This window comes from Dipteris shenzhenensis, chromosome 21 (assembly GCF_047967505.1).
Source record: "Dipteris shenzhenensis isolate YYH24624 ecotype China chromosome 21, Dip_SZ_1.0, whole genome shotgun sequence".
In the NCBI taxonomy this organism is placed as follows: Eukaryota; Viridiplantae; Streptophyta; class Polypodiopsida; order Gleicheniales; family Dipteridaceae; genus Dipteris; species Dipteris shenzhenensis.
The window spans coordinates 43,131,469-43,153,864 of record NC_141616.1 but is presented as its reverse complement, the minus strand read 5'-3'; the positions used below and the strand labels follow the sequence as shown (position 1 = coordinate 43,153,864).

Genomic DNA, 22,396 nt, shown 5'->3' with positions numbered 1-22,396 from the left:
GCTATGCTCTAATGTAATCATGATTACTCTCGATGGTGCAGCTCCTTGGATGCCTTAATGTGTTCATTATAGCTGTCCCACTTTTCATCCCAAATGCCAAGGCTTCAATGTGTGAAGATCTGAGCGCAACCACCGAGGATCCGAAGCAGCAGCTGCCACCAGGCTGGGCCAGCCAGCCCTCTATTCATGGGCGCACACACACCAGGGGGTTTTACAGACCAGAAAAAGTTGGGTGGGGAAGGTTGATTGGGTCGGCCGAATTCCCCTACCCAGTTGGCTACATGGAGGGGCATTCAGCCCTATATAAGGGGCCCTTTGGGGCTTGGCATCCAGAACTTCAGCATTCCAGTGACAAGAAAGGAACAGCAGAAGGCCCTGCCTTGGGCCTACATCTAGGAGGTGAAGGAGGGACACAGGAGCTACAGACTTAGCTCAGCAAGGGCCTGACCCTAGGCTGTTTTCCAGGGCAGTAGGGTGCGGGGATCAAGGATGGAGAGTCTACATAAGCTCAGAGAGGAGCACACGAGCTCAGGGATCTAGGGAGTGCCAAGCAGATAGTAGGAGAGCTTTTGATAAGATCGGAGGACCACGGTTTGGTGGGACACCACATCAAGTTTTGGATGAAAATGTACAGTTCTTTGATTCTATATCTTTCTTGGAGCGCGCACACTCATGGTTGGGAAGTACACATAAGTAAAGAAGTATTTGATTCCGTCGTTTAAACACTTCCGCGAGCATTCCTGGATGCTCTATCAGTCTTCTGCTGCAGGAAACCCTCTATAGGGATCCATTTCTGACATGGTATCAGAGCCTTGGCAGAACTTCACGGGCAATGCAGCTTGAAGGCAAGAACCTTGCTCAAGGACGACCTTGATTCATTGCTCGGGGGAATCTACTATGACGTCTGAAGGATTGTACCAAGGCTTATCGTTTTCATTTCATTGTTCAGCCAACAGATATCAAGATCCCTAACTTTGGAGACACGGGCAAGCTTGATGGGACCAATTACCCATTGTGGAGAATGAAGGTTCGGAGCCACTTAGTGTTGAGGGAGTCGTGGGAGATTGCGAAGGGGGAGAGCTGATGCCTCAACCCACCATGACTCTTCCAGCCACAGCTATTGTAGCAGCAGTGACAACAACAACAGACCCAGTGTTAGTGAGAGCCTGGCAGATCCATGTTGCGGAGGCCTTGGCTATCATTGTAGGCACCACGGTAGCATGGTTGTAAGACACATTAAGACACGACACGTTAGACACGCTTCAGACACGAGTGTCTAAAGTGTCTTAAAGATAAGACACGTAAGACACGCCATTGTGGTTATAATAATAAATGTTTAATTAATATATGTATAAGTATACAAATGTACAACTTGCTAGCATATGTAGCTGCTAGATTCTAGAAGTACAATAAGCTACACTTAAATAATGCAAGAAGAAACAATGCACTTGTACAATGTAGTTAAGAGTCAAGACTCGTCACTCAAGACTTAAAAGTTAAAGTTAAGACTCTAGCCTCTCTTGTTGTTGATGTTCTAGCCTCACATTGTCTTCTACAAAGAATGACAGAGCACCACATTCACCTACAAAATAGAATAGCCATATAAAATGGGCTTAAAATTTATTTTTATGTCATTTTGTTATTGTGATAAGAAAGTCAACGTGTTTCTCTCAGCTTTTGGAATGCATAATATAAGCATCATAGGATTCTAGTAATTAAAAGTTATTTCTCAAAGAATGCACATCCTTATTATTTGTGAACCATTTATCAAATGTAAGAATGTTGTATGCCAAAGTTATGTATGTATTGTTGCAACCTTGAGATGACATAGCATTAATAAACTCCAAAGGCTTGACAAAATTTGCAAATAGATTGTTTCACAACCCCCTTAGATCCAAACCATATCATCATGTATGAACTGCCCATCTCACAACCCAATGGCTTGATGCTATAGTGCTGTATTTCCCTGCCATATTTTTTTGATCATTATTTTTACTTTCTTGAGATCTCATCACATGTGTATTCTTCTATGTGAGTTCTTGTCACAGGACTTCACATCCCGGCCGGGCATCTTCTGCTACCGTGTGCACATCTTCATCGGCAATTCATAATACTCTCTTATTTCATGGCTGATCACCATGCATTGCTATCTCCAGTATAGCACTTGTCACCTTCAGTGTGACCCTTTCCACACATTAGAGCTCTTATGGCCTTCGGTGCGATCTGCCGCCTTTAGCGCGAGCAGTCCCCTTGACCGTGGCTCTATCACCTTTAGTGTGATATACCGTGACCCGTCTTCAGTACGGCCTTGGACTGCCATCTCCAGCATGGCCTATGTTTACCATCTTCAGTTTGTTCTTTTGTTATCGTCTTCAGCACGGTCTCTTTGCCATCTTCAGCATGGCCATGGATCTTCAATATCTATCATAGTCACATACAGTGACAGGATGTCGGAAGCTAGTGCATGGGGTAGACTTCATGCTAGTGAAGTTATGAGTCGAATGACTATCTTACCGGATCACCCTCCATGTAGTATTAAATTATCAACATGCCGTATGAGATTGTTTACACTTCACACACACACACACACAGCCACAAGGGTTCTCCATACCCGATTGTTCTACTCCTAACACCTTCAATGGCCTTGGGAGTGAGCCTTGGTGTGTTAGGCTATGGTGCTTAGTCAATGAGGACATATCTAGATCACATAGTCTTGTGAGTTGGATTTTGAATCCACAAAAGGTATATTTCCGTCCAAAATCGAACACAGTACCAAAAAGAGATGCAGAGTCCCACCAAACCATGGTCCTCTAATCTTACCAAAAGCTCTTCTACTATCTGCTTGGCACCCCTAGTTCCCTAATCCCGCGTGCTCCTCTCTGTGCTTATGTAGACTCTCCCCTCATGATGGGTGAACAGCCTGAAGCCTCTAGGCACCATGCTCTCAGGGTCTGTTTTCAACCGGTCCTTCAATTGGCTTGGTTTGCAACCAAATAGCATACTCGAGATGTTATATCCCAATCATAAATCCAGATTACCTGGAACATTAGCATCCTTGTGTGGTTCTATGTTGTGTCCCTCTAAGTCACAGCCTCCATTCGACTCTGGGTCTTCAAGTTCTTGTCAAAGAATCCCCCTCTCTGTCAGCAACACTAGCCAAGCACTCAGATGCTCCAGGCACTCATCACTATCCATCACCTTCACAAAAGCTCCCGATTCCTCTCCTAACCATTCCTCAGTGTCAGCCATCCTGACCGTAGCACGGGGGTGTGCATACCTAATCTCAGCAACATGGGGAGATGCCTCTAAGAAAAGTTCCTCTATGACCAACACATTGGCTTTTGACTCCTCGGACTGTGAGCTAGCCCCGTTCTTCTTCTAATCAACCTTCTTCTCTCTGCAATCCTTAGCAAAATGTTTAGAAAAGCATGTCTTCTCTTTCTTCCTTCCCTTCTTGTTTTCTTCATCTGAAGGTTCTGCTCCATCGTCAGAATTGTCCTTCTTGGGCTTGCCTTTGCCAGGCTTACCCTTACCCTTGCCTTTGCTCTTGTTATGAGCTGTAAGGGCTTTATCATCTATTCAATCATATTTCTTTTCTTGAGCTTCTTGTTGTAGCAACAATGGAACCGGCTCCTAGAACGTCACTGGCGCCGCCCTCTCCCTTGCAATCATTGTGGTCACAAAATTACCATAGATCTAGGTGAGCATTCCCAGCAATAGCCTTGCCATCTTGGTTGAGCTCGTCTTTTGACCGACTTCTACTAGCTGATCCCCACCACCTTCATTTTGGTGATGTGATCCTGTATTGAATCCCTCTCATCCATGCTCATGCCGTACAACTCCCTCTCGAGGTCCAAGATCCTCACTTTGTTGGTTATCTCATTCATGTCCCTTAAACGACGTGGACCACACCTCGAAAGAAGTGTTCACCATCTGCATGTGAGGAAGCACTGCATCTACCGTGCATGGTTGTTAAGACACTCGTGTCTTATGATAAGACACTTAAGACACGTGTCTTACCTTAAGACATCTTTAGACACGCTGTGTTTTTTTTTTTTTTTGGGTGGGTGGGGAGTAACAACACACATTGAGTTTGACTTAGCCATGCTATCATTGATGGTGACTTTGGATCTAGCAGTGGGAGTGACCTCATAGATTAAGATTAGGATGAATCTTCAGAGATTTGAGTCTTGAGAGTCGAAAGCTTCCTTTCAATTATATGTATCGAGATGCAGTTCACATGTGACAAGATTCAATTGTCAGTTTAAACCTTTAAGTACTCAAAACTTGCAAGCTCTTCAGTACATGCATGTGTGTGCCGATGCATATGGATGCACGCACATACGCACATGTACATGCATCCACACACTTTCATGCGAAGGTAGTTGGGAAGATTATTTTGTCGTCGATAGATGGAACCAATTTGTGTCTTCCAGACGCCCTTTATGTTCCAGGAATAAAGAAAAAAATTTCTTTCTGTTTCCTCTTTTGGTAGAAGACAAAATGCTGTCACATCAGTTCATTACAAGTACATAAAAAGACTACCGGATAGTTACTAAAGGCACTTTACATCATAGTTTATATCAGTTGGATGCACAGCACAGCAGCATGCAAAATGCTTGTGTGGCAATAGTAACATCTGCCATGAAAGATGCACAATTGTGGCATGCCAGATGTGGAACTAGCCAGTTTGCAGCTTTTATAGAAACAAAATTTGAATGTCTACACTTGAAACCCTCCAAAACATGTCTGTGAAGGATGCATTTCAGAAAGATGCACACGAATACCTTTCCAAGGGATGCATCAATTAGAGCTGTCCAAAAATTGAGCTTATACATAGTGATGTGTATGGTCCCATGAGAATACCATCCTTGCGAAAGAATTGTGCTTTGCAACCTTTATTGATGACTTTTCCAGGTTTATATGGGTCTATCATTTTTAGGAGAAAAAATGTGTTTTCAGTGTTGCTATGGCTGAAAAACAAACAGGTTGTGAAGTGTAGACTCTGAGGATAGACAGAGGGAGGGAGTATTTTTCAAATGCTTTTATAGCATATTTGCAGGAAAACGGCATTACAGACAAGTGTACATTGCCATGCAACCTTAGCAAAATGGTGTTGTGAGAGAAAAAATAGATCTTTGATGCAGATGGCCACATGTATGATCAAGGGTAGAAAGCTGCCTCATAAATCTTGGATGGAAGCCATTATGGGTGCCACCCATATTCTGAATAGATGCCAACCAAAGCCTTCAAAACCATCACACCTTTTGAGATGACAGATAACCCAGGGTTGATTAGCTTTGGGTGTTTGGTTGCATAGCATATGCAAATGTTCCTCGGCAGATGAGAGCAATGCATTTTTGTTGGCTATAGAGTGAAAGACTGCAGACAAACCAAGCATCCTCCAAATAGCTACGTGGTGTGGACACCGAGGAGTCATCGTTCGAAAGTGATGGTTCTAATGATGAACATTTCCATGAAGGACGTTGTACGAGACAAGCAACAAGGGAGGTGTCCAGAAGTGCAATAGAACATACCAAGTCCAGAGTCCAGACGCGCCTCTGAGCAAGAGCAGCAGGAGAGACTAATGAAGTTGAAGCGGTCTGGAAAAAAGTTATCGTCTCTACAATCGCACTAAGAGGAGTTTGTTAGAGATGTGGTTTTTGCATGAAACTCATTTCAGTTTTGAAAGACACTTGCCCATAGCTTCGCTAGATGTATTCAAAGGGTTGCTCCCACTGCTAGTTGATAGCAGATTTGACCAACAAGCTGAAGATCAGCATTTCAGTTTTTAAAGACACTTGCCCACAAGTTTACTAGAAGTATTCAAAGGGTTTCTCCCACTGCTAGTTGATATTAGACCAACAAGCTGAAGATTAGCATTTTCCGCCTGTACAGCAGATTTGGACAGCATTACAGCAGACTTTGGATGCTCCAGATCTGAACAGCCTATAACACATGATCATGGGGAGGAAATTGTCAAGAGAGAACAGATGTACAAGAAGCCGGATCGGTTCCCCAGTGGCTTATGCAAATGTTGAAGGGCAGTAAGCAGTCAGCTCCTGTTTCCAGTAGAACAAGGACTAGTTCACAAGTTCACAAGGAGCACAATATGCTAATTCAGCATGAATGAGCACACTTTGTGAGCATAAGAACCTGACAGCAATGAGGATGCTCACGACAATGAGCATTGGATGAGAGCCATGAAGATACAGAATTGGATTCCCCCTAACCACAGTCCGATCCCTAACTACGGTTAGTGGATAGGATAGGGTTTTGTCACTTAGACAAAACCCCTCACTCTTTCTTTGTACTAACTTCATTCCACTATTCTATTCAGTACACTTATGTTTGCTCACTCTCACTCTTGCTCTCCACTTTTGTTCACATTTGGTATCAAAGCAGGTTCTTCCTGCCTGACCTTCTGCCTCCAGCCCGCAAGTTCCATCTTCCTACACGCCGCCATTTCATACAGCTCATGTCAGCTCGTTTGTACATCGGCGCCGTACATTTCTGTACAGGTGTACGGTTTCCAGCCGTAGAGTTGTACTTAACTGTACTGACAGTCCAGTACTATCAATCCGTACAGTTTGGAGGTGACTGAACGTCGAGCAGTTTTTTCCTTTGCAGGTGGACTTCGGAAGGTGCATTCTTGTAGGGTCAATTTGCAAGCATTTGTGCATTGAGCCATTGTTTGGCTGTAGCAGGATTTCTTTGTAGCAGGATTTTCTTTTGCAGACTCTGGTTGTGCATTTTACATCCCAAGAAGGGATTTTACATGTCTAGTTTGCTGTGTTTTTTGAGTATATCTGGCAAAAATAGCTCAGAACAACCCCAATGAGGTATTTGGAGTCCTCACATAGGAGGATAAGTTGGATACCAACTACTCCTTGTGGAGTTTTATGGTACGCGACATCTTGGTTGGCAGACATCTCTGGGATTATGTCAATGGAGATGAGGCAAGGCTAGATTCTGTGGCTACACATGTCATTCCTACAGCTGGAGAAAGGGGTAGAGGTCAAAATGCAGCACAAGTAATTGGAGCAGCTACTGCTCCAGTGGCTCCCACAGCAGAGCAGAAAAGATGGGATTCTAGGATGCAAAGCTCTATCTGTGATTTCTCTTTCTGTCAAGAGGTTCATTATTCCTCACATTCGGTCATGCAAGACCTCCAAGGCAGCTTGGGAGATTTTCGAGAGTATGTTTGCATCAAGAAATGATGCCAGAGTTTCCTTCCTGAAGAGAGAGCTATCTCATACGCATATGGATGAGGGAGATTCCATGAATGCTCACCTTACAAAGCTTCAGGATTTGAGGGAGCAGTTTGCTGAATATTGATGAAGTTATTCCCGATTCAGAGATGATTACCACCACTCTGAATTCTCTTCCTAAGTCTTATCTTGGTTTCCACAACTCGCTGAACTTGTCATTCAGGGGGAGCAACAATCCTTTCTCTTTTCACGAGTTTGTAGGAATTCTGTTGCAGGAAGAGCAGACCAGAAGAAATGGGCAACACGGGCTGGCGAGCATGCCATGCTTTCTAAGTTTAAGCCCAAGGGAAAAGAGCAACAAAAGCAAGATGCCAATCAGCCCGCACATTAGCATAAAGCTGATTCATGACAGCCTTCTTATAAGGCTAAGGGTGATGCATCATATAAGCCTAAAAAGAAGGGCATTTGTCACTACTGCAAGAAGCCAGGTCATTATATTGGTGAGTTCAAGAAGCACATAGCTAAAGAAAAGAAAAGGGATTCCGGTATGGCTGTGTCAAATGCATCAGCTCCTAATGCACATATGGGGGAGATGTTACAACCAACTTTGTGGAAGAGCACTATGCCTTTTTGTCTTGCATTTCAGAGTTTTCAATGGATAGTTCAGATACTACAGCCACTATTGAGGATGATCCATATGCTTTCTTGACTTGCAGTTATGATCCTTCAAAGGATGCATGCTCTCTCAGTGTCAATGAGACACTGAATACTTGGTATTTTGATAGTAGTGCTTCTAAGCACATCACTTCTAAGAAGAGCCTTTTTGCATCTCTGCATCCTCCACCTACTAAAAAGAAGGTGACTTGTGCAAATAATTCTTCTTATTCAGTGTGTGGAGTGGGGAACATCATCCTCACATCCACTAATGGCACAGATTTCAGAATTTCAGATGTTCTTTATGTGCCAGGTATAAAGAAGAATTTGCTTTCAGTGTCCTCTCTCAATACAGGAGGATTTCAGGTTATATTTGATAATGCTAAGTGTGCAGCCAGAGACAAGGATAACGACTATGCTTTGATGTTGTCTGGCACTTTGTATCGGGGTCTTTTTCAGCTTGATATATATGAGAAAAGATCTGATCTTACACTTTCAATGAGCTCTCCCACTGCTGCGATCCAGAATGCGGAGTTATGGCATGCCAAGTATGGGCACATGAGCTATGGCAGCTTAATGACACTTGAGAAGCATCCTATGGTTGATGCATTGCCTCCTTTGGATGCACCTCCTCCTCATGCATGTGAGGGTTTCATCCTTGGCAAGATGCATAGATTTCCTTTTAAGAAGCATGGTGCAATAAGAGCTACTCGAAAATTACAGCTCATACACAGTGATGTCTGCGGTCCCATGAGGACACCTGCTTTTGGTGGTTATCTCTATTATGATACATTCATAGATGACTTCACCAATTATACTTGGGTCTATGGTCTTAAGGCAAAATCAGAAGTTCTATGCATTTCAAACACTTTGTGGCTATGGTTGAGAATGAGACAGGACCCAAGGTGCAGACACTTCGCACAGATAGAGGGGGGGAGTATATGTCTCATGAGTTTGAGGCATTTTTGAAGAAGAAAGGCATCACGCATCAGCTTACAGTGAGGCTTACATCTCAACAAAATGGCAAAGCTAAGCGTAAGAATCGCACTCTTATGGAGATGGATAGATGCATGCTTACCAGTAAAAAGTTGCCTCACAAGTTTTGGCTCGAAGGTCTCATGTGTGCAAATTATGTTTTGAATCGAGCTCCCACAAAGGCTTTGAAGACAATCACTTCCTATAAGGCATGGCAAGGGAGAAAGCCTTCAGTGGATACTTCAGAGTTTTTGGTTGTGTTGCATAAGCCCACGTGCCTGTGGAGTTTCGACATAAGTTGTCAGATAAGGCACTTAAATGCATTTTTGTTGGGTATAGTGCACAAAGCAAAGGCCATCGTCTCTACAATCCTGCTTCACACAAGATTTTTGTGAGTAGAGATGTTATATTTTCAGAGAATTCAGCACATACACATACTGAATTTACTATTCCAGCTTCTTCAGATGATGTTTTTGAGGGGATGCTTCCTATAGCATTTGGTTCCCCACCTGAGGCTCGTGCTGAAAATCAGAATTTACAGCAACCTCCTCCTGATCCACATGCCTCAATTCAGCCACAGGCTGATTTTGTACCTCCACAGGGTGTGGATGAGGTTGTCAGGCAAGAGATTCAAGAGATACACGCAGCCAAAACAGTTCCGAATTGGGTGCTACAGACTCTCAGGGAGAGTAGGCTTGAGGCCCCATTGCCTGGCAGGACTCGTAGTGCAGTAAGGCATGCAAGGGAGGCTCTTTTAGTTGAGACAGCTTATGCAAGTACTCTTCTTGATGATGAAGAACATGACTCTTTTGAAGAAGCAAAGGATAATGTGCATTGGATGCATGCCATGCACAATGAATTGCAGTCCATTGAGAAAAATCAGACTTGGGATGTTGTGGATTTGCCACCAAGTAAGCATGCCATTGGTACCAAGTGGGTTTTCAAAGTGAAAAGGAAGCCACATGGGTCCATTGACAGGCACAAAGCAAGGCTAGTTGCCAAAGGCTATGCACAAAAGAAGGGCATAGATTATGAGGAGACTTTTGCTCCTACATCCCGGATGACCACCATACGGTCAGTTATTGCCATGGCTGCAAATTTTGTTTGGAATGTCCATCAATTGGACATAAAAATAGCTTTCCTTAATGGGGACTTGCAGGAAGCGATTTATGTCAAACAACCTCCTAGATTTGAACTTTCTGGCAATGCACTTCAGGCTTGCAAGCTAAACAAAGCTTTATATGGGCCGAAACAAGCTCCACGTGCATGGTATGCCAAGATTGATGCATTCTTGGCAAGGGGTTACATAATAGTCCCACGGAAAGCACCCTCTAAGAAGGATGGGAGGGATATTTTGGTCATCATTCTTTATGTAGAAGATATGCTGCTCACAAGGTCAAATGAGCAAATAATTGCATATTTCAAAACTGAGTTGAAAGCTGAATTTGACGTGACAAATTTGCATGTTAAATTTTTATTTGGGGATCCAGTTTATACAAGACAAGCGTGGCATCGTTACGTCTCAATCCAAGTATGTGCAAAAGCTCTTGGATAGGTTCAACATGCATGATTGTAAGCCTATAGCCACTCCCATGAAGCCAAAGCTGAAGCTTACTATGTATGATGCAAGTGAATCAGTGGATGTCACACATCACAGCCAGGCTGTTGGATGCCTCATCTATTTGTGCAATACTAGGCCCGATATTCAGTATGCAATATCTCAGGTGAGCAGGTATATGCACAGTCCAAAGACAACACATTGGCAGGCTGTAAAACGCATCTTCCATTATTTGCAAGGCACAAAGTCTTATGGCTTGATGTTTCCTAGGGGGGGTGACTTGCAGATGCATGCTTGAGACTATGATACCAGGCAATCCACTAGTGGTAATTGTTTCTTTTTGGGCAGAGCTTGCATTTCTTGGCTGAGCAAGAAGCAATCTACAGTGGCTACTTCCTCATGTGAAGGGCAGCTTTCACAGCGACAATTGAATGTGTTTGGCTGCGCCGTTTGTTCGCTGATCTTCGTCTCTTATTGGAGGGTCTTTCTCCAATTCTCACCGATAGTCATAGTATATAGCATTGCAAAGAATCATGTGTTTCATGCTTGCACGAAACACATTGAGGTTCATTATCATTATATCAGAGAGAAGTTGCATGCAGGGGAGATCAGTATGATCTATGTGTCAACGCATGACAATGTTGCAAACATCTTCACCAAAGCCCTAAACTTATCTCCTTTTGGTGATTGATCACTACCTTGTACACCACATTGGCACTGCAAGGGGGTGTTAGAATTATAATCATATTCTAGGCAATGGCCAATGTATTGTAATAAGTAGATTAGGGGCAGTTTTCCCTCATTGAGGTTTTTCCCCCTAACCACAGTCCAATCCCTAACTACGGTTAGTGGATAGGATAGGGTTTTGTCATTTAGACAAAACCCCTCACTCTTTCTTTGTACTTACTTCATTCCACTATTCTATTCAGTACACTTACGTTTGCTCACTCTCACTCTTGCTCTCCACTTTTGTTCACAACTTTATGGGCTCAAACAAGCTCCGTGGACTTGGTATGAGAAGATTCATAATTATTTTACCAACTAAGCTATAGTCCAGCTGAAAGTACCCTTTAATCCGAGAAGATGAAGGAAAAATGGTGTTGAGGGGGGGAGGAGAGAGAGAGAGAGAGAGAGAGAGAGATGTGTATTAACATCCACGGGAGGCCTCGCGGGCCTATGGGACAAAGTACACAGAAAAGCGAACTCATACAAGCCTCAGTGGGCTGAAGCAAAGGGCGCGCTAGGACCCTTGCTGAGTGCTAATCTATACTAACAAAATCATAATCATGAATAGAAATAGTCAACTGCAACTGCATAGTGAACCAGATCAATCTATCAAGTATCAGCAGGTACATACTGAAAAATAAGTTAGTCTCAGAGCTGGGACTCAAAAACCGAAGCATGGCACAGTGATGACTCTCTAGTGAGCTGCGAAGATATCTCGTATCTGTATCAGTCGAACTATCTCACGCTACGGTGGGGGGCGCGGTCTCCTTGCTCTCTGAACTCTCTAGGCTACGTCTAGAGTGACCCCTCGTCTCTGTCGGTCCCCCCTGAAGAAAGCCGTGATAGGTTGACCTCAATAGAATGTGCTCTGGTGACTCTCTGTCTCGAATGCGGTCTATGCGTCCCTCTCTCACTGGTACCGTGTCGGCTGCTAATGCAGACTGCTCTCATGTCGGCTAGCTCCTCCCCCTCCACTCCACTGTGTCCTGGGGCTGACTCAAATATATAGAAGTCTGTGACGCATCGTTGTGCCCGGTCAACCTCTATGTCCTATGGTGGTCTGGCCATCCCCTGCTGCTCTTTGAGAGAGTAGGCTAGGGTGAGAGGAAATGATACTCAAATGAAGACATAATGAAAAGTCTTTCATTCATTCATCATAGATGTGACAAGTCAAGTACTAGCCTTTATAGACTAGGCACATACTCCAGTACCAAATGCATATGGGATAATCCCAAGGTGACATGTGGCACTCACACATAGAACCACTACTAGAACTCCTAGTAAAACACACCAACACACACTCTTTGGCTATGATTTCTCCAACAACTCCCTTCAGAGCAAAGAGTGTGAGACCCAACACGTAAGAAGTATACCGATCCCCCCTCCACCACAATAGAGCAAGTCCAACTATCCAACACCTCCCAAGTGATAGTGACTTCTCAGTTAATTTGCGACCAGCAAGGGTAGACCATCACTCATCACCCCCCTTACTCTGAACTAGGTGGTCAATACAATCATACCAAAGTAAAAGACAATAGAATCATTTTGTAGGGACAAGTACCCTTATTGACTCCGAATACATTCATTTTAGAGGGACTACTCAAGGCTGAGAACCTTTATTGACTCAACTGAAAAACACACATCACATAGGGCCTAGAAAGCCCAAGAATCCCAGTCATATGTTCCTCAAGAGAGAGGCCGTGAACAAGTGATGATTTCTCTAGCAGACCAGTGACGAGTAAAACACACCCACACACTCTTTGGCTATGATTTCTCCAACAGAAGAGAGAGGGTATTTGTTGATGGTCATCCTTGATATGCTACTCACAAGCACCAATCAAGAGAAAAGAGATCTCTAAGCTTCAATTGAAATGTCAGATTTGACTCTTGAGATTGTTGTACTATTGTTTAAGAATTCAGTTATGCACTTACAAGAGGGCATTGTCATGAAACAGCCCGAATATATACAAGTATTGTTACAAAGGCTCAACATGCACAGCTGTAACCAATATCAACTCATGTTGAACAAGGTTTAAACTCTCTAAGTATGATGACACTGGAGCATTTGATGTCCCTATACAATCAGGCTGTTGGCTGCCTGATTTATGCAAGACACGTCCTAATATTCAGTTTGGGGTGTCATCGGTGAGCAGATCTAAGTACAGCGCCACTCACTAGTATGCAGTAAAACACATTTCAGATATTTGCAGGACACCCAACATCTAGGATTGCTATATGCCAAGGAGAGGACTCTCAGTTCCATGCATTCAGTGATCCAAACTGGGCTAGTGATCATGATAGTAGACAATCCACCAACAGAAATTGTTTCATTCTTGACAGCTCATGCATATCTTGGTTGAGCAAGTAACAACCCATTGCGGCCACCTTTTCATGTAAGGCTGAGTACACAGCAGCCTTCGCAACTACAGTTGAGTGTGTATACTCAAGAGATTGATGGCAGCTCATCATGGGGTTTTGCACCCACCCACTCCTATTGTCAAAGCACGAAATCCTGTGTTTAATTATGTCAGAGAGAGATTGAGACAGGAGAGATCAGCTTGATCTATTTCCCTACACACCAAAACATGCAAATCTTTTCATCAGGCCAAATCCATTGTCCCACTTGTAAGCCCCATATGAGGAGAACATATGGACATGGTACCATGGGAATGGAGGCATGACAGTCTACTGTGTCAGCATCAAGTTTGGATGCCACATGGGTAGATCTAGGTGGAGGGAGATAACCACAAGGCAAGCAAAAGGGCAGTACTATAGGCTGTGGGAATGGCCTTATATAGGCTTGATCTGGTCTGGCCACCACAGACTGGATCGTCCCAGCCTGTGGCTGGTTGGCTGGATCATGAGACTGGATCGACCAATCTAGGGGGCCCTCTATATAAGGCCCCATTCTGGGGGGCATTATGTAGTTCAGGCTAGAAGTAGCACTCACCTTACTGGATAGAACTTAGTGCATACATACAGCCAGTAGAAGAGCACATGCAACCTGAGGACTGCAAGGACAGAAGTAGGGGCACTATTTGTGCTCACCATAGAGCATCCACAGCAATAGATTGCTTGTGTTTTGTGATCTCTGGTGGAGCTTTCTATAAAGAGTTTTTTGCTCAAATTTTGTGCAATCTATTCCGAAATAATTTTGGACTTTCTATTGTTCTCTCTCTCCTGAATATGGTGCTTGCGAGTTCTCTCTTGTGGACACAAAAAGTTTGAAGTTTTCAATGAAAGCATTCCCTTCCCTCTCTCAGATTCTCCCCTTGTACACACCTTATCGATTTCTATTTCTGCTACATGAAGAAACTAGCCAAGGGTATAGGTTTTTCCACCATGGTATGAGAGCCAAGGCTGCCTATCTGGAGAGGTATGTGACGGTGAAGTGCTTGGAGTGAGATCTAAGACAATAGGGTTTCACTGAAGGCTCAAATATGAAGCCATGAGGTGTGTGCCTTGGTGTTCAATCTATCTAGTAAGAGATCGACTTCAACACCTGAAGAGGAAGGCGACTTCTGATCAGTAGAGGTGTGGGAAGAAGGTTAGCGTGTGTAAGAACTTGTTTTGAAGTAACATCTCACAGGGGCACGTGGTGACCCACACGCCGACGCCAATTCCAAACTTTGGTTTAGCGCGGATATGCTTGTCTAAATAACGAGTCCTTGGCTTATATATACAAGCCTAGCTCTACTTTATTTGGCATCTAGTGATACTCATAAGGTTATGCCCTGAATACCTTGTATTTCTTCCTTTTGCTAGAAAGATCTTTACATGGGATCTAAGCCTCATTCACACTAGCTCCAACTGTTATGCTCTAGCCGAGATAGCATGACCTCGGAAAGATCGGTGGGCATTTTCTCTTAGATGACCGACTTCTGTAATATTTAATGTGCGTAAATAAAATGGTCAAGAGAAGTAACTGCCAAGGTCCTAGGTGAGGGTGAAATGGCATTGACTAGGTGGTTCTGAGTGCTAAGGCCTAGGTGCACCTAAATGTGCAATAATGCCAAGGGGCAAATGGTTTAAATGTGCCCCAAGAGAGGGGTAAATGGTGCACCAAGTGAAAAGGGCTAAAATGATGACATGTGGCAGAGGGAACCATCTAGGGAGTTGTGGGTTTTGTGGATATGCATGAAACAAAGAAATTACGTATCTGATGAAGCATGCGATTCATTGAAAGTAAGGCTGGGAGGAAAAACGATATGCCATCGCCCGTGATTGAGTTTGACTAAAAGAGATATTAGAAGAGGTTCATTTCATTTTGGTATCAGAGCCCAAGGGAAGAGACCACGGGAAGGGGTTCGTAAGCTGTGACGAAAGCTACGAACGGACAGCAGGCGTGGAAGAAGAAATGCGGCTGCTCGTGACGTGCGACGGATTGGAAGGCCGTTGCCCGTGACGAAGACCTCCGTGGCGGTTGAGTTCGTTGTGCGGGAGACCTTCGTGGTGGCTGAGTGCAGGTTGGACAATTTTGGGCGATCTGAAACGCTGCGCACAGGAGCGATTTGGGCGAGAGCCTTGAACGGTGGCGCACGTGACATAGCGACTGGCGCAGGATTTTGCACATAACAGCTGGCTACAGAGTTTGGATAAGTCGCTTGTTGACATGCCGGATTCCGTTGGGGAGAAAGTGGTTTGGACGAATTGCGGTGTTGAAAAGGCCGTCGCCAGAGATCTGGAACAGGCTGCGCGCCGTTGACGAAACCAAGCCGTCGCCTGAGACTGGCCGTAATAATTCAAATCGTGCCCAGTTGGTCCGTCGGCAGAATTTATAGTATGTGGCTATAGGGAATCTGCGTATTATAGCCGTCGTGACGAATTGGAAGGGCCTGAATAAAGCGCAGTTGGCAATATATGCTTTTGACGTGATAGATTTGGGCACATGAAAAAAATAAGACACGGGATCCTTTGAAGAAAGCGAGAGGCACATGTAAACATCGAGTTTTTTTTCAAAGCTTGCCTCAAGAGCGAAACGCACATACTCAACCTGCGTGGAGCTTCCGGGGAGCACTTTTTTCTCTTTTATACAAATTTTGAGTTGCAGTTGATTCGTTCTGTACAGCAGAGGTTGTCGTTTATTTTTCCTGCATAACAAAAGGGGAATCTGAAAAAAAAAAACTATTTTCCCTTTTGAAACTATGGAGACAGAAGGACAAGATTCCAGGGTGAATCCTAGTGAATCCAGAGCACGGTCTACACAACAAATGTCCCATCACACAACACCTACTCTGGTCGGTAGGATTTCGGTATTAGAAGATGCTTTACAGCAAATTATGAACCAGCAGCTTCAAGTGAACGCTGGTCAGAATGAGATTAGGGAGATGGTGCAAGCCTTGTCGGCTAGGCCATCTAGAATTGATAAGGCAAAGCTCCAACAGAGCCAGAGCCCAGTATACACTCATCAGAGCGTGCGAGGGTCAAGATGCCTAATATTGCTAACTATAGACCGGAGAAGTACGCTGGTCGGATGACCGAGCGCAGTTTTGATGTGATCGAGGTTTGGTTACACAAGTGGGAAGAAGCCTTCGCCATTTATGAAATCAGATCTGATCTAAAGAAAATCCGTGAGGCCACTCACCTGTTTATTGAGCCAACGGATAGATGGTGGATAAAGCAACAGAAAGATCAAGTTGCCCCTACCACCTGGGAAGGGTTTAAAGCTGAATTTAAGAAACACTTTCTTCCACCTGACGAAGAGTCCCGAGCTTGGGATGCTTATAGAAACCTTCGTCAGAGGAATTTGTCGGTGGCAGAGTACACTGACAAGTTCAGGGAATGTGTCATGAAAATAACAGACCCTATCCCTATGTCGGTTCAGTTAAAAGACTATATCTATGGACTGAACGACAAAATTAAAATGGAAATTCGGGCTAAATATGTGACTACATTAGATGAATCTATTGCAGTAGCCCTGAACTATGAGGATGCCAGAGGCAGATCTAGTGGATTTGAGCAGGCAGGGACTCAGTATGAGTACCCGAGGAAAGGGGGATTTCAGAGGAAATGGACTTCAAAGACAAATGTCTCGCAGCCAAGTGGCCAAACCAAGCAGGTGAAGCCGGTTGAGGGACCAGCAAAACCAGGTACCACCGTTGGGGTGAAAAGGAAAATAACTCCAATGGCAGCCCGGGCTTGGTCAAAGTCCTCGTTGACCCCTGAACAAAAAGAGAAAGCTAGAAAAGAAGGATTGTGCTTCGGCTGCCTTCAGCAACATCAGTGGAAAGATTGTCCACTGAATAAAGACCGTCGCACGGCCAATATGATATCTGAATGCAACGCGGAAATGCAGGAGAGTCCCAATGCGGAACATATGCAGATGCAATTGGCGGGACCTTCTCAAAGGTTAGTACATGTGTTGTTAAGTGTGTCTGTTACTAAGTTAGTAAGCGGTGCACCTGATAACATCCTTTCAAAGCCCGCAGCAACGGGGTATACGGTTTTCGATGAGCCCGAGTTAATTAAAATGAAAGGGCAAGTAGCCAGTCATGATGTGATTGTGTTGTTTGACTCAACGTCAACACAATCAACTCGAAGCTTATTAAGAGGCTCAAGCTGAAAACTAGTCCGTCTGACTATGCTTATACGGTCAGGATGGCGGAAGGAAGTTCAACTGAAGTATGGGACCAAAGGGTTACCCAATTGGAACTTCAAATTCAGGACTATGTTGAGAAGCTGGACTTGGAACTGACCAGACTTGCTCATGCAGATATAGCCCTAGGCATGGCTTGGCATTTTTGGAAAAATCCAGCCATTGATTGGAAAAAGCATATTTACCAGTTCAAGATAAACGGGGTAGAATATGTTTTGCGAGGTGAAAAGGATTTACCTCGAGGACCACTGATTTCAGCCATGGAAATTCGGAGGACTCCGAAAGAGTTTCTGTGTCTGTGTATAGCATCGGTAGAGTCGATTGATGATGCATCGACTAGCACTGAGGCTACCCAAGATGGGAAAATGGCCGAGTTGGCTAAAGAAATATCAGAGAAGTTCTCTGAATGTTTTAGGGATGAACTACCTTATGGGTTACCTCCAGAGCGGAAAGTTCAGCATAAGATTGAACTGATCCCGGGGGCAGAACCTGTAAATAGACCTCCCTATAGAATGAGTTTTACTGAAGAGACGGAGGTGCGTAGACAACTGGAAGAATACCTCAAGTTGGGGCAGATTCAACCAAGTTTCTCACCTTTTGCTTCGCCAGTGATATTAAAGAAGAAAAAGGATGATACGTTTCGCCTCTGTATAGATTACAGAGCATTGAATAATATCACTGTTAAGCACAGGTATCCGATGGCTCGGATTGATGATTTGCTAGATGCATTACATAGAGCCGTGATTTTCAGCAAGATAGATCTTAAATGTGGCTACCATCAGATCCGGATTAGAGCCGAGGATGTGCATAAAACCGCTTTTCAGAAGCAAGTTTGGTCATTATGAGTTTTTAGTAATGCCCTTCGGACTTACCAATGCTCCAGCAACATTCGTCATGCTTATGAACGATTTACTACGTCCGTATATCGGAAAGTTTGTAGTACATTTTATTGACGATATCCTGATATTCAGTAAAAGTATTACTGAGCATCGTGAACACTTAAGAGTAGTGTTCAGTACTTTGAGGAAAGCTAGTCTTTATGTAAATAAAAAGAAAACTATACTGTGTATGGTTAGGCTTGAATATTTAGGGTTCATAATTACTCCACAAGGGATAGAAATGGATCCGAAGAAAGTGGCTGCAATACTAACTTGGCCAATCCCTCAGAGTCTGACCACGTTGCGATCATTCTTGGGATTTGTCCAATTTTATAGAAGGCATATCAAAGGATATTCCGAAATAGTATCGCCATTGACTGATCTGACCTCGGATAAAGTACCTTTTATTTGGGGACAGAATCAACAAGAAAGTTTTAACACCATAAAACAAGCTGTGGTCACAGGACCGGTGTTAAAAATAGTTGATCCCCAGAAACCGTTGTTCCTAGAAACCGATGCAAGTGGCATTGCGGTAGGAGCAGTTCTCCTTCAAGAGGGAAGGCCAGTAGCCTTTGAAAGCAAGAAGCTTTCTCCCTCTCAAAGGAATTAGCCAACTCATGAATTGGAGTTGTATGCTGTTATCCATGCTTTGAAAACATGGAGGCATTATTTGTATGGTTCAGAGTTTTATGTGGATGTGGATCATGATACTCTGAAACATTTTAGTAAACAGCCTGACTTGAGGGGCCGCCAAGCTAGGTTGGCAGAGCTCATGCAGGAGTTTAATTTAACGATTCGGTACCAAAGAGGAAAGACAATAAGGTTGCTGATGCGTTGTCTCGCATTATGCACAACCTGAGTTTCACGGTATTAGAGAGTGCTCTAATGACCGAGATTAGAGAAACTCAAAAGGTGGACGAGTTTGTCCAGAGCTTATGGCCTAAAGCTCATGTGTTAAAACCCGGGGAAAATGAAAAGGATGACCTGGCATCCAGAAAAGGCCAAACTTATGCAAGATATACCATAAGGGATGGTATGCTAGAAAGAAATGGCAAGGTTGTAGTACCTAGTCAGAATGATCTCAGGCAGATAGTCATTCGACAGTGCCATGATAGCCCGTGTGCGGGACATCCAGGGGTCGAGAAGACATATGATCTCGTGAAGCGAGATTTCTTTTGGCCAAAGATGAAAAAACATATTCATGAATATGTGACACGGTGTTTCTCGTGTCAAGTAAGTAAGACCGAGAGGGTGAAGCCACCCGGTCTTTTACAGCCCTTGGAAGTACCACTAAGTAAGTGGGAGAGCATTTCCATGGACTTTATTGTAGGGCTGCCTACAACACAAGGAGGGTATGATTCTATCCTTGTGGTTGATCGTCTAACCAAGATGGCTCACTTCATTCCGACTAGGGAGTCTGTTAGTGCCCCGCAAGTGGCGGATTTGTTTATTAGACATATATTTCGTCTGCATGGATTGCCTAGATCCATAGTGTCAGACAGAGATGTCAGATTTACCGGTCATTTTTGGACAGCGGTATTTGAGACACTAAGGACTGAGTTGGGAATGAGTAGTGGGGATCATCCTGAGACGGATGGTCAGACGGAGAGAGTCAACCAGACTTTAGAGGATATGCTGAGGGCATATGTGTCATTGAGGCAACATACATGGGACAAGTGGTTGCCATTGTTGGAGTTTGCCTACAATGATAGAAAACATTCCTCTACAGGGTTCAGTCCGTTTGAGCTGAACTATGGTTATAGACCAACAAATCCAACTATAGTTGGAGTACCTCAGAAAGTGCCTAGTGCCGCGAACTTTGTGGTTCAGATGCGGGAGATGCTAGCACTTGCAAGAGCTAATATCCGCCAGGCTATGGATAGAGCCAAGGTGTATGCGGATGAAAACCGGTCTATAAGAGTATTTAAGGAAGGAGAAAAAGTTTTTCTCAGAGTTCCTTCGCACTCGAAGTCGTTGACTTCAGGAGAGTGTGCTAAGTTATCACCTCGATACTGTGGGCCGTGGTTAATTCTAAAAAGAATAGGCAAGGTAGCCTATAAATTAGAATTACCACCAGGGTGTAAGGTGCACCCAGTGTTTCATGTTTCTCGTTTAAAGAAATTTTTACATGCTGGTAACTCACTAATCGAAGGTGTTGTTTTGTTTCAAGAGATAGAGGATAATGCAAGATGCAAACCAACAAGAATCCTGGACCGAGGAACAATGCAAGTGCGCAATCGGAAGATCCCCACGGTGTTGGTTGCATGGCATGGTCTACCTCTATCGGAAGCTACCTGGGAATCCGTATACCAGTTACGGAGAGTGTTCCCAGATTTCATCATCGAGGACACTGATGCTTGAAGAGGGAAGGAATGTTATGCTCTAGCCGAGATAGCATGACCTCGGGAAGATCGGTGGGCATTTTCTCTTAGATGACCGACTTCTGTAATATTTAATGTGCGTAAATAAAATGGTCAAGAGAAGTAACTGCCAAGGTCCTAGGTGAGGGTGAAATGGCATTCACTAGGTGGTTCTAAGTGCTAAGGCCTAGGTGCACCTAAATGTGCAATAATGCCAAGGGGCAAATGGTTTAAATGTGCCCCAAGAGAGGGGTAAATGGTGCACCAAGTGAAAAGGGCTAAAATGATGACATGTGGCAAAGGGAACCATCTAGGGAGTTGTGGGTTTTGTGGATATGCATGAAACAAAAAAATTACGTATCTGATGAAGCATGCGATTCATTGAAAGTAAGGCTGGGAGGAAAAACGATATGCCATCGCCCGTGATTGAGTTTGACTAAAAGAGATATTAGAAGAGGTTCGTTTCACCAACCTCAACATAGGTTATTTCAAATTAACCTCTAGGTTAGCCTTGTCTAGCCTAGCTCTACTTTATTTGGCATTTAGCAATACCCACAAGGGTGATGTCCCAAATAGCTTGTATTTTTCCGATTAGCCTTGATTTGTATGAAAGAACTTTACGTGGGATCCAAACTTCATCCGCACTAGCTCCAACCTCAACCGGAGGTTATTCCTAACTCTCAATTAAATTGTGTTCTAACCCTCAACCTCTATTGATACTATGTTAGCATTGTCTCAACCCTCACTGCTATTGCCAATGGCTTAGACTGATTTGAAATAAAGCTCTGCCAAGTTTATGTATAAGCAGGAATATGCAAAACAAGTCAAAGAAAACCTAGTCAATTGCAACTCCAACAAATCATGCTTCTGGTCATTACAATACCAAAGCAAGCTATACATGATCATAAGAAATCCATGATCATGCTCCTCATCATTGCAGTGCCAGACTAGGCTAAAGACAAGCATCCTCATACATTCAAGCATTGGTTCATGGTAATGTGCACCTTCATCAACGTGAAATTTCTCGATGTCATATTAAAGGCAACGTATGTCAACATTGCTTGCATCAGGCAGCCTTTGTCGTGACCTGTATTGGTTGCCACTTCCCTAGGCCATCTACATCAAAACATGCTCCTTCAACCCACATGCCTTGAAAACTTGCAAGCCTGGAGTTTCCTTGATATTTCCACATTTCGAAAACGGAAGGCTTTAATCAACCAAAAAGACTCAGGTGTTTTTGTCGGTGCCTGCATTAACCACATGCAGCTAGTAGCCACGGACCTGTGAAGCCAGGCAATCTCCAATTCTAGAGGACAGGATAATCAAAGGCCAAACTGGCGCAAAGGTCCGATCACTTACAGGTAAAAACACCACAGGTGAATCTCCGTCAGTACACAAATCAACAACCAAAACCCGGACAAAACTCAACAACCAAAGCC

The 22,396-nt window shown here is 43.9% G+C and overlaps 1 protein-coding gene across 5 annotated transcripts in view; it reads right to left on the bottom strand.

Moving 5' to 3' along the window:
* The window catches only part of LOC147888887 (calcium-dependent mitochondrial ATP-magnesium/phosphate carrier protein 3-like), a 49,854-nt gene that overhangs the window by 2,772 nt on the left and 24,686 nt on the right, over positions 1 to 22,396 (bottom strand). The gene's annotated exons all lie outside the window — the stretch shown is intronic.